The sequence below is a fragment of the Rattus norvegicus genome, chromosome 10 (assembly GCF_036323735.1).
Source record: "Rattus norvegicus strain BN/NHsdMcwi chromosome 10, GRCr8, whole genome shotgun sequence".
NCBI classification, from domain to species: Eukaryota; Metazoa; Chordata; class Mammalia; order Rodentia; family Muridae; genus Rattus; species Rattus norvegicus.
This window is the reverse complement of record NC_086028.1, coordinates 86,265,087-86,278,264: the sequence shown is the minus strand read 5'-3', so window position 1 is coordinate 86,278,264 and position 13,178 is coordinate 86,265,087. Positions and strand designations below refer to the sequence as shown.

General features: G+C 46.5%; 1 protein-coding gene across 2 annotated transcripts in view; it reads left to right on the top strand.

Moving 5' to 3' along the window:
* The first annotated feature begins 2,086 nt into the window (after positions 1-2,086).
* Positions 2,087-13,178, top strand: part of Stat5b (signal transducer and activator of transcription 5B) — a 71,031-nt gene continuing 59,939 nt past the window's right edge. The window contains exon 1 of one of the 2 annotated variants that reach the window (XM_039085258.1): positions 2,087-2,411. The gene's annotated coding sequence lies outside the window, so the exon portion shown is untranslated. The remainder of the gene's footprint in view (positions 2,412-13,178) is intronic. The other variant, NM_022380.2, reaches the window with a different exon arrangement.

The window sequence follows — 13,178 nt, the reverse complement described above, 5'->3', positions numbered from 1 at the left end:
CAATATAGCAGAAGCAGTATGGTCCTATGAGATGTATCTGGACTCATCTGAATTTTCAAACAGGGAGGAAGATGATGGACCTTTCTTCCTGTCAGAGTGACAGCTTTCTGTTTTGCTGAAGTAGCCACAGAACATTCCATCCTTTGTGCCTCCAAACACAGGACTAACAGACTACCTAGTGAGCGGTCAGAGACATGCTATGGTTTTCCCGACTAGCATGGCACCCTTGGGATGCCGTTGGTCATCAACTATGGGAGCCGAGTCGAGTCCTAGACCTTATCCAATCTCAGGAAAAGAACGTTAAATCTTGGCTCTTATTAATAACAGTAACAGTTAACATAAATAGAGTAGGTGGCAGTGTTTGAAGTATCTCACGTCTCTTAGTTCACTTGATTCTCGGGACACCGTGAAGTAGACAGTATTGATATTGCTCTGTAGTGAGAACAGAGAACAGGGTAGAAAAATGTTCACAGTGGTATGACTGCTTTTGGACCTTGTGCCCTTGATATGTACACAGTCCTTGTAGTTTCCTTTTCCAGGGTATAGCATATTTACTGGGTGTCTGCACAGGGCTGGGTGTGGGTGGGGGGATTTAAAGGTGAACAGGATATTGTGTCTGCCTTTGGAGGAGACATGCTGACAAGAAATCATTCTTCAACACAAGAGGTATGGTGATAAGGCATGGCACGAAGCAGGTGGTGAGAAACGGGAGGGTAGCAATTATACTGCCTGGAGCAGCAACCTGTGGGTTGAGACCCATTTGGGGATCTAGGGACCCTTTCACAGTGGTTACCGAAGATCATTAGAAAACACAGCTATTTATAAACAGCAGTAGAAAATTTATAGTTATGAAGTAGCAACGAGAACAACATGAACCATATTGAAGGGTCGCAGCATTAGGAAGGTTGAGAACCATTGCCCTAGAGCAGCATCACACAGAAAGGTAGGCATTGAGAGGCCAGGAGTGTGTTCCTGGAAGAGAGGACAGCATGTATGCAGGTATGAAAGCTTGAACGGAGTAAATGTGCCCTGAAGTTTTAACTCATCCTGGGCTGGCTGCAGGGACAGCCCAGAGCTGCTGATTTCCATCCAGCTTCCTTGCCCAGTCTCCAAACTCTCTCCCTCTATTTTGTGTCACACAGTATCAAGTGTTGGCCCAGCCTGTGGGGCAGGAGCAGGAGGGCTTTGTGATCAGTTAATATCCCAAAACCTTTGTCTCTAGGAAGGCTGCTGGGAAAAGGACCATGGGAGAGCTTGCCTCTTGGTCCTGCCTGGCTAAGAAATTTTTCAGCTGAACAAATTGTAAGTGAGTGTAGAGAATAGGCAGGCGTTCTGTGTAGGGATGGGAAGGGGCCTTTCCTCTTTCGCCCCTGCAGCTGAGGTTTCTGTACCACTGATGTGCCTTGCTTCCGGGCTGGCCGGGCCGGCCCTTGGAGGGTTGCCAGGGAAACCACTGGCCAGCTCCGGAGATGGAGCGCAGGAGAGTGGGTGACTCAGGTTGCCTTCTCTCACACATACAACAACCTCTCCCCAACACTGGGGGAAGGATCGTAGAGACCCTCTACCCCTGGGGGAGAACCTAGACGGCCCTGGATAAACCTGTCACTCCCATAACCACAATAGTTACCAGCAAAAATTCCCAGGGAGGAAGGCGTCTCCTCTGTACCCTATAGATTTACCCAGGGGCAGTCCACCAATCCAGTTGGCCCGGTCCTGCCTGCGCCCGTCGGGGTAGTGCAACGGGGGCCCTGGTTTAAGCCTCCCTCCGGGGAGCAAGCTCGGGATAATTATTGATCGGGGCTACCATGGACTTATGCCCTCGGCCTGAGAGCTAAAGGAGCGGGAACGCGGGCCTGTTTTCCCGGCGGGAGGGCGGTGGGCGGGCTGCAGAGGGGGTGTCCCAATCTCCAAGACCACCGCCGTCTGTGCCCTTGAACGGGGGTTGCCCCCACCCAAACAAAGCAGAATGTGTTGGGAGTCCGGGGGCCTCGCAGGGGTGTCCAGGGCGGCCTGGCGCGGGCTCGGCCGGCAGCGGGAGCGCGCGGCGCAGGCCCAGCCGAGCGCGCCCCCGAGCCCCGCTGCGCGCAGGGGGTTCCGGGGCCCCGCAGGGCGGCCGCGCAGGGGGCGCGGAGGGACCTCGGGGCTGGGGAGCGCGCGCGGGCAGGAACCAGGAAGCGGGGCACGTTCGGGGTTACGGGCGGGCGCGCGTCCCCGGAGCCTGGGCGCGAGAGCGGCGCGCGCGCCCCCGTGGGCCCCGGCGGGAGGAGAGTCGGCGGCCCAAGCCGTCACCCCGGGCGGGGACCGAGCGCCGGCGACGACGCGCGGAGGTCCTGCACTGGGAGGGAGCAAGCGGGCGCGCGAGAGAGCGTGCGGGGCCGGAAAGACCGCTGGCTCTGGTGGGGCAGAACGAGGTAGGAACTGCGCCCCCCGGGGGGCCGGGGAACCCGGGCGGGGCCCCGTGCTCCTGCTGCCTAGAAGCTGGGCAGGGCCGAGCCGCCGCCATCGCTCCGGGGCCGTGGGGAGGCCGCGGGGGCCGCGCGCCGGGCGGCTGCAGAGGGGCCCGGGGCGCTGGCGAGGGGGGCGCGCGGAGGCCGCGGCGGGGGGCGCCGTGGATGGCGTGGAAAGTATTGGCGCGTGCATGTCACGATGGGTGTGTGAGGGACGCTGACAGAGGCGATCCCCTGGGAGCGAGGGCACTGCTGTCGGCCGCCTCACACCTTCCTGTTGCATTTCTGAAGAGCCCCTGCTGTCTCCCAGTTTTTCCTCTTATTATTATGTGCCCCCCAAAGCTGGAGTGCCCGAGACTCGGGGGAAAGAGATAAGCTGAAGGTACCCAGTGGGTTGGGGGGTATCAGCAAAGCTTCAAGAAATAGCGCCTTATATGGAGTCAAGACAACAAATACGAACATTTTGATAAGGCTCTGGGCTGCGGGATCCCACATCAGGACCTGCCAGGCCTGGACTTGAATGTGTGGTGGTGGGATGCGGGCGGGCTGTACTTTCTTTTTCTTTTCCTTTCTTTTCTTTTCTTTTTTTTTTTCCCTATCTTTTTTTTCTAGCCAAGGTTAAAGAGTTTAAAAAAAAAAAGTGATCCTGGTGTCGGGGGTAGATATGGGGAGTCGGAAGGAGAGCTGTCTTATCACAGAAGCTGGTCTGAGTCTACAGGAATCTGGCAAGATGGTCAGAGTGATCAAAGACTAAAAAAGAATTTGTCTGGAGCAGGAGGCGTTTGCAAACACTTGTAGCCAGCAGTGATGGGAAAGGCAAAGATGAGAAGCAAGCGCCAGCATTTAGAAAGCTGGGATTAATGAGAGCCACCAGGATTTTAAAGGCAAAAAGAGACAGCGTTCGTTTCCTCAAGGACCTATGCACACTTTTGTGCTTGTCTCCCTGTGGGTCGTAACTTGTATTAAATTAACAGTGGCAAACAGGCTTATAGAATCTTAGATTTGGGAAGCTTCCACCCCTGGGATCATACTATATTCTTTCATTATAAAAACAGAGGCCCAGATAAATGGATGTCGCTGCCAGCTCAGGTCCCTAGTCTGTTTATGTTTAGTAGTTTACCAACTCACACCCTCAAGGACCCATCTTAGATGTTTGGCCTCAGTATGATTCTATAGGTTGTCGTTGGGAGTATCCTCAGAGAGTGTCCCTGGAAAGGGGCTAGTGTGTCACTGGGCTGATGGCTTTGTGTAGCCTGTGGCAGGGGTATTTATCATCTGCTTGTGTCTTGGGCTTCCAGATCGGTTGGATAGCTGCCGGCGGCGCCATAAGCTTTTCAGCTGTTGAGTCTGCATTATCTCACATAATTCGGTTATCATTCAGTCAGGATGTGGGGCTTCGCCTCTTACCCATTGTTCTGCTATTGTTCATTTGTTTTTGTTGCTTGATGTTCAGTGTGACTGTCGGATATATTTTATTTAGGGGTTATTTTCTTTCGTGTTTCTCTCATGTGGGAACACTGAGTTGAGCTGGAGCCTTTTCAGCTAGGGAATTCTGTTGGTTGGCCTCTGAGCTGTTTATGTGTTTGTTTGGTAGCAATCTCCATTTTATGAAGGAATACAGTTGTTAAAAATCGGTGGCACTAAACGGGAAGGGGTTTCTGGTTTAAAGAGTCCAGTTTCAAACACCTGCCTACCACTGGCCAGGTGTCACCAGAGGACAGCGTGTTTTCTGTAGGCTTTGGAGCATGGTAAATTCCAGCATGAAGTTGAACACTTAGAGCGAATGGAAAAGTCTCTTCCCCGCCTCCCCCACCTCCCCACCCCCACCCCTCTTCTCACATCCGAGAGAAGACAAAAACAAGAGTTGATTTCTGCCACTAGCAGTTTGGTGATTGCGTAACTCAGAGTTAAATTTCTCAAAAAAAAAAAAAAAAGAAAGAAAATCTTTGCTGCAGACCCAGCGAAGATCTCCCTAATTCTTACCTTCTCTGTTTTCTTGTTTCTGCCAAGAAGCCAATGATATACGTTGTGTTGAGTTTAAGATGGGTATTTTTCTGAGTATACTTTATGATATGTGTGTGGGGTGGGGTGGGGAGGGTAGCTAACAGGTGCTATCAGAGCTCAGGGGATTGCAACAGAAATGTTTTGGCCAACACTTCCTATTGACTCTGACTTCTCATTTCACCTCCATTTTCTTAGTCTGGATTGATTTCTCCTCCTCCTCTGTCTTATCCACAAGGAACCCACTGAGATCAAAAGTATCATTTACTGCTTTTTGGTATATGTTTTCCTTTTTCCCCCCTCCCAATGATGTCACAGTCAGTGTCTAGGTTTGTATCAGGTGAATAGACACTGTGTAGCGACCGGTTCCTCTGGCTTGTTACATAGGCAGGTGATCCATGTGGCCTTCTAGTAAAGGAAGGGTCTACAAAGAGAAAAATAACATCCTTTACTCCGATGGTAGTTGAAAGTGGGCTCAATGGAAGCCTGGCTGTTCTAACGCCCTGTAAGGTGGGTGCATCTGTGAAGTCATGCCTGGATGTATGGGCTATGTTAGTGTCACCTTGCCTTTCATTTGGAGTGTAGATGACCATAGAATTCCTCCTAGAAAGCATTCACACAAAAAAAGAAAACAAGAAGCCACAGGTGTTTTTGTTTTGATGCTTGAGTATTTGAGAATTTTTTTTTAAAGCTACAGATGATAATTCCAAGTTACCTCCAATTACTGAGTTCTTCTGGAGAGGGAGAGAGGGAGAGAGGGAGAGGGAGAGGGAGAGAGGGAGAGAGAGAGAGAGAGAGAGAGACAGGGAGGGAGAGAGAGAGAGAGAGGAGAGAGAGAGAGAAACTGTGTGTACATATGTTTTTTTTTTTTTCTCTTCAATCAAGGATTCTCTGTGTAACCCTTGCTGTCCTGGAACTTTGTAGACCAGGCTGGCCTTGAACTTACAGAGCTTCCCCCTGCCTCTAGCTCCCAAGCACTGGGATCAAAGGCATGAGTGACCATTGCCCAGCCTGAGGAATATTCTTTTATTGTGTACTAAAATATCAAAGTACTTTGACTCAGGAACTTCTGTCATTGTCTCCTTCCCTGCCTCTGCCACCCTCATCTGGCTTTTTCTGGTTTTGTTTTTTGCCCCAAAGCTGGGCATGGTCATGCATGCTATAATTCCAGCTGGTAGGGAAGCTGAGGCAGGAGGGTTCAGAGTTTGAGGCTAGCCTGGCCCAATAATCAAGAATCTTGTTTCAACACAAGAAAAAAGATTTGGGGGTGTAGCTGGTGTATGTATGTGTTTCTGTATCCAATGCTTAATGGTAACACCCCACGGGCTGGGGGGTGGGGTGTGCTCAAAATACCATGGTCTCCAAACATTTTTGAAACAAGGTCTCACTCCATAGTCCAATCTTCCCTTGACTTTGTGACGGTCCTGTCCTCCTGCTCAGCCTCCCAAGTGTAGGCATGAGTAACTGGTCTACCTCCATTTTTTTTTTTTAATTTGAATTTTATGAAATAAAACTGTTTTAAAGCCAGAAGTGGCTTTTTCCTCTAGAGTGGTGTGGACTCAGCAGTTCTGTGATTATTTCTGGGAATAAGAAAGTCAAATTTAACAATCCAGTTTCCAATCCAGTTTCCATTGGTTAGCAGGGTTTTTTTTGTTTTTTTGTTTTATGTTGTTGTTGTTGTTGGGTTTTGTTTTGTTTTTGTTTTTTTGTTGTGTGTGTGTGTGTGTGCGCGCGCGCACATTTAAATTGTAAACATCATGATGAAATTTTTAAAAAAGTTTTGGTTCCTAATTATAATGGCTTTATTTGAAGGGAAATACTGACCATGAATATTTGATTAAAGATAACCCTGTACTACCAAAAATTAACCAAATAAAACAAAACAATCAAAAAACCCAGACATTTTGTAGAAGACTTGGTGTATTAAACCCTATGCAGGAAAACTGCAGGGGTTGGATCTCGACAGAATGAGCCCCTCTCTTCGGTGGTTGCAATGTCTTACTTGACGTTTTACAACTTATGTTATTTTTGTCACACCCATGACTTCCTTGGAAGGCATTTTTGAGGTTTGCTTTCCTTTTTTTTTTCTCTTTCTTTCAAATGGTAATATTGGGGTAGGGTGCTTCCTGTTTATATTTTCAAAATTAGGTCCCCACGTTAACCCTCTCACCGGGTCTTGACTGTACTTTAAACACACGAGGGCAAGCATCGCTCCTCATGTGCTTTGTCTTTTGCCTCTGTTGTCCTGCTTCATGGAACATCATCACTGAGCTCAGGCCAAGACCCAGTTGGGAACACAAGGCATTCTTGAATCTTTTCCCATCTCTCTTCAAGGCGGGGCACTTTTGGAAGGAGCCTTCAAGCCTCCACAACAGAGGCACAGTTACCAGAGAAATGGGGCTGTTGCCAGCTGTTTCCTCCCAGGTGCCTAGAAGACACAGGGCAAAGTTAGAGTCCAGTGCCTGTGCTCTAAAGAGGAGCTGCCCTAGTGTGGGAGCTCAAGACCCTGCAAACTGTAGCAGCTTTCCTGACCTTACCTACAATCCGTACACGGTGTCATGGAGAATGAAGTAAGAACCAGAGGAAATTCAGGTCTAGCAGTAGATCTCTGAAGGGACCACCCTCAAGCTTATGACTCTTGATCCTCTGGGATGATTGTCTCCCTTCCCCACCTCCTGTCGAAACCTGTCACAGGGTCCCCATGTCAGATATCCTGCATATCAAATATTGACGTTAGAATTCATAACAGTAGCAAAGTTAAAGTTATGAAACAGTAACAAAAATAATCTTATGATTGGGGGGGGGGGGATCACCACAACAATGAGGAACTCTACTAATGGGGTAGCCTCAGCATTTGGAAGGGTGAGAACCATTGCTCTAGGGTCCTGCGTAGCCCAGCCTGGTCTTGAACTCTGTAGCCAGCCCAGCGTGGCCTTGAACTTCTGATCCTTTTGTTCACCTCCAGGGTGCTAGAATAGCAGGCCTGCACCACCAGACCTGGTTTGATGAAGTGCTGGAGAGAGGAACGAGGGCTTCGTGATCGCTTAAGTACACTACCAGTTAAAGCTGTGTTCCCAGACCCCTCGGTGATTTTTATGTAGCAAGTCTCAATGTGAGTGCTGTGGAGCCTTGGGGAGAAGGAGCCATGTTTCTGTTTCCCCGTCTCTCCACTAACTTTCCTCTAGTGTAATGACTGAAGAGACTGGGAACAGACTCTGCTGCTGGTGTGTTTGTGGTTTCAATGCAGTTTCTCTCTTCTGTATTTTCTTTTGGGTCACAATCCTAAAAGAAATAGCACTCGTGAGCGTGGAGTGGGGGTTACTCATGTGAGATCTGCAAGCCGAGTTAAGCGTCAGGGTACCTTGGTCTCCTGTTCCCTTCCAGATCAGTGTCCAAGCAAGAAGAGGTTTAAATTCGTCTCACAGGGTATTTTCTTCTTGAGGTCTAGTGACAGTAATTGCACCCATTTTTCCCTTGTATAGTACTATGAGGATGAAACATTTGGGGACTGGTTGAGGGACGGGTTGTCTCTTCCAACCTGCCCTTCCTGTCAAACCTACGGCCACTTCATTCCCCACGAATACTTCTAGCACCCTGAAGAGCCCTTTAAGAATTCTTGACACATTTTTATTATGAAGAGAAATAACTGCATATTCTATGCACTGCTGGGTTTTTCTTTCTTTCTTTTTTTTTCTTTTCTTTTTTTTTTCTTTTTTCTTTTTTTTTTTTTTTTGGTACTTGCACTGACTCATTTTTAAAAATTATACTAAGATGGAGAGGAAGGTTTGAGAGCCATAATGAGATTCTCAGAAAATGCGAAAACTTTCCTTTATGACTGGTTGTAGAAAGGTTGGGGAAGACAAGGGGAAATACATCAATGAGCCAATCAATCATTGTTACTCGTCGCGATTAGTTTGGTGAGTAATATTTTCAGTGTCCATCGGGCTAGTCGATGTGAGGTTGGCTTGACTCTGCAGCGATCATTGGACAAACCTCAGGGTTTTCTGATCGTGCTTGGTTTTCCCTGACAGGGGATTTCTTCGTAGATGGGGAACCCGGTCAAGGTTACCAGCCATAGCCACATGTATGATTTATATTTAAAAAAAAATAATTGTTGAAGACCCGGTGTGGTGGCCCCATATCTTTCACCCCAGAACTAGGGAGGCAGAGCAGAGTGGGGAGTCTGAGTTTGAAGCCAGCCAGGCTGGGCTGCATAGTGAGATCCTGTCTTAAATGTTGCTACTGTTTAACACTGTGGACTACATACAGTACTGTATAACATGGCCTTACAAATGGATACAAGTGTGTGTGTGTGTGTGTGCATGTGTAAGCTAGAGGTGAATTTCAGGTGTTAGTCTTCATCTCAAGAGCCTTGCTTTTTGAGACAAGAGTTTCTCATGGGACCTGTGGCTTGCTGCCTGGGTTTGAATGTCTGGCCAGTGGTCCCCAGGGATGGAATCTTCCTTTCTCCACCTCCTCAGGGCTGAGATTACAGATATTTGCCACCATGCCAACCTTGTCTATGCGGGCTCGCCCCCCCCCCCAGGCTTGTGTGGCAAGGGCTTTCACACTGAGTCATCCCCCTGACTCCCTGTTGCCTTGTTTTATGGTCCTGAGAGGAATGGGTATTATCTCCAGATTAAAGTGAAGAAATGACCACAGAGAAGTGAAGTAACTCATCCAAGGTCACACTGCTAGTAACCGCAGGGCTAGGGCTAAACCCTGACCTATCCTTAACCACTGCGCTCAGGGACAGCCGACGCCTGCAGCTTTCTAATGGCATGGTTGCTTTCCTTGAACTTACCATTTCCGTAGGAGAAGAAGAGTTATGACATCTAAAAGCGTTACTTCCATGGAGAAGCTTTTAAGCCCTCATGTATATATGTGCTTGTGTCTGAATATATGCAGGTGAGCTCTGGTGCCAAGGCCAGAGGAGTTGGACCCCTGAGGCTGGAGTTGTGAATTACCTCACATGGGTGCTGGGAACTGAACCAGGGTCCTGTGCAAGAGCAGTCTGTGTTCCCAGCCGCCGAGCCGAGCCATCTAATAACTCCCTATCTTTTTAAACCAAAGCAAGCCCTAAAATGATGCACCATAGAGGCGGGAGCTCAAGTGACAGTGAGAAAAACCCAAATTCCCTGGGCAGAAAGTCTATCCCTGTTCAAACAAACAGGATGTCAGCACCTGCGATTGTCACCAGCACCTTTGACCGGGGTTGAATTTTCTTTGAATGTTGACAGAAGTTACCCTGTCAGTGGAAAAAGCTTAATGTGAGGTGGTTGCCAGTCAGAATTTCCTCATGCTCTCGGCAGTGAGAGCCTACGGCTCAAGTTGCTCGTGCGTTCTCTCTCTCTCTCTCTCTCTCTCTCTCTCTCTCTCTCTCTCTCTCTCTCTCTCTCTCTCTCTGTTTTCCTCCCTATGTCTGGTAAGTTTCTAAAGCCTTCAGTGGGGTTTTCCAGCATTATAGTTGAGAGTAAACTAGAAAGGCTGCGAAAACTTGTTCATGTTGTCTGAGATGCATGGTTTGGGGGACGCGAAGGAGTTTGAAAGTCCAGCCTAGGCCTTAAATACATTACATTCGCATAATTTAATGCAACATGCTTGCCGCAGAAGGAAACCTCAGGACACTTAATCTGCCAAATTACTAAACATTAGACCGTATCAGCCCTAAAATATATACAGGATAGCCACAGTTTTAAATAGGCAGAAGGGCTGGAGAGATGGCTCAGTGGTTAGAGCACTGACTGCTCTCCCAGAGGTCCTGAGTTCAAATCCCAGCAACCACATGGTGGCTCACAACCATCTGTAATAAGATCTGATGCCCTCTTCTGGTGTGTCTGAAGACAGCTACAGTGTACTCACATATATAAAATAAATAAATAAATAAATAAATAAATAAATAAATAAATCTTTAAATAGGCAGAAATGTTCCCTCAGAAATAAGGTTATTGTCTATTTGGTTGTTTTTGTTTATTTTTTTTTTTGAGTCAGGGTCTCATCATGTAGTCCAGGCTGACTATACATTTTCAACGTAGCCCAGGCTAGCCTCCAGCTTGTAGGTGGCTCAGCCTTCTGAGGGCTGGGATATGCATACAGATGTGAGCTTCCATACTTCTTAGAGTCGAGCCAATCTTATTTTTATAATACATTATTATTTTATATTTTAATTTTGTTTAATATATTTATATATTTATTCATTTGTGTGTGTGTGTGTGTGTGTGTGTGTGTGTGTGTGTGTGTGTGTGTGTGTGTGTGAAGAATGACCCAGGGGTTTGTGCACATTAGATAAATGCTCTACCACTGAGTTACATAGTCAGGCCCGGGTCATGTTTTAGGCTTGAAAATGTTGCAATGTAGAGAGTGACAGAAATATACAGTTTTAACGGAATGAAGCAGTTTACCTGGGGTGTTACTGTTTTAGGGCCATGTTTATAGTGAAAATCAGGCCACATGGGAGGCTTTCTTTCCATATAGGCATATGATACAAATACCACCCCTGGCTTATTCCGTGGCTATTGTTTTAGTCTGCAACTGATGTATTTGGGAACTCTGAAAAAGGTGCTTGTATCACCAAGACCGGTTGGTCTTACAGTAAATACAATCACTAGCACTCTCCGGGTTGTAGCCCAAGTTGGCTGCCCCTCCTCCTGACTGTTGAAGACTTCGAAACAAAATAGAAAATCTTGGGGCTGGGGATTTAGCTCAGTGGTAGAGCGCTTACCTAGGAAGCGCAAGGCCCTGGGTTCGGTCCCCAGCTCCGAAAAAAAGAACCAAAAAAAAAAAAAAAAAATAGAAAATCTTCAGCTTCCTGAATGACTGGGATGCCCAAGCTGAGGTAGCGATGAAGTGTGACCCTCTGATTTGGCAATAGCAGAGAAGAGCACGCACGTCACGTTGAAGGGAGGGCCACCACAAGACTTTATGTTTTGCCATAACAGTGTGCCACTGGTGGTTTTAAATTTTAACCTATTTTTAATATTTCCGGGTGGGGTGGGCTGATAATTGAGCCCATGGTTTCATACATACGAAGCATGCATCCCAGCAACTGAACCATATTCTCAGCAGCCCATTTTGCGCTTTGTGGTGCCCAGATGTGAGATTCCACTGCAGGTCTGTAGGTGAGAGTAAGTTAGGAAGGTTATGAAAAGATTGGGAGAGGGCAAATGTAGCTCTTGTAAAGTAATTTATAAAGGGAGATATGTATATATACACGTGTATATGTATATAAAGATAATGATAAACCAAAACAACACGTATACTCCAAGTTTCAGAAATTAAAATAACAGTACAAGAAAAACAATGCCTTTATTATAGGGTTAATAATATTCATTATTCTTATATTTATTTTAGTTACATGTTGCATATAATATATTGATAATTTATATAATGTATTGTATGTCATAATGCACATTATATATAATATAAACACCTATAATATATACATGTAATTTATATTATAGTCTACATTATTGATGTAAAAATTAAGGAAAAGCTGCACCCTAAAGAGGAAGTGGCAAAAGAGAAGATAAACAATAGCCAATAATTACGTAAAACTGTGTTCAGCTGAACTGGAAATCATGACACTCCAGTGAAAAACAAGGTTTTTCCAATTAGATTTATAATATTGAAAAGATACAATGTTTAGGGGTTGGGGGGCTGGTGCCCTGGGTGTTTTGCTTCAGAGAATTAGCAGCTCAAATCATCCCCCAGTCTCTGGTTCTGCAGTGTGACGTCCCTTGGCTCTTTCACACCATGTTATAAAACAACGCTCAGTGATTATATAAAGTTAACAATGCATTATTAAGTGAAAAAAATTCAAAATACAAAACAATTTTATAGGAATGTTTTCACCTAGGATAAAACCACGAGGGTTGGGGATTTAGCTCAGTGGTAGAGCGCTTGCCTAGGAAGCGCAAGGCCCTGGGTTCGGTCCCCAGCTCCGAAAAAAAAAAAAAAAAAAAAAGAACCAAAAAAAAAAAAAAAAAACCACGAACAAGTCCTGAGGGTGATTTCTAGGTTGTAGGATGTTAGAGCTCTGGGCAGGGGATTTTCTGGTCTCTTCCCATTGTCCCGTCACAAACAGATAATAACAAACGGAGTTTTCATATTGTTGTTTTTAAAATGGCTCTCCTGTGTTGACTCATCTTAGAATACTTGTTTTTGTTTTCAGTTTTAAGGAGCAGAAAAATGAGTGGTGATGTTTCTGCTAAATGTTTGCTGGCGGCTGTTAGGCGGTATCTTTTGCTGAAATCATCTTCATTGTGTTCAGTGTTTTCAGAATTACAAAACCTTGAATTTGAGGACAGAGTTTGTTGCTATTCTTGGTGAAATGACCTGTGTTTTTAGGTAGAAATGGATGAATCATGCTGTTTTGTAAATACAGTAAACGATATTGTTTTATCGTGCACGTGCCTTGCCGGACTACCATTCATTTAGTCCTGAAGATGTGTGTTCGTGGTTTTTTCAACTTGTGAGAACTGGTGTCCGGTGTTCCTCTGACCTTCTGGCCACTCTGAGATGTGACACTTCCATTGTTTCTCATTGCCCTCTACTGCTGTCCCTGACACGGTGACACCTGTGCGAGCTGCCAGCCCGGTCCCTTCCCATCGCACCAGCCAGGCCTAGGACTTCCCTAAACGTGTATTGTAGTCACTCGGGACTGAGTCTGGCGAGGAAACCTTTTCAAGGAAGCATCGCTCTTGGACACGTGTCATTGCTTGTCCCTGAGGC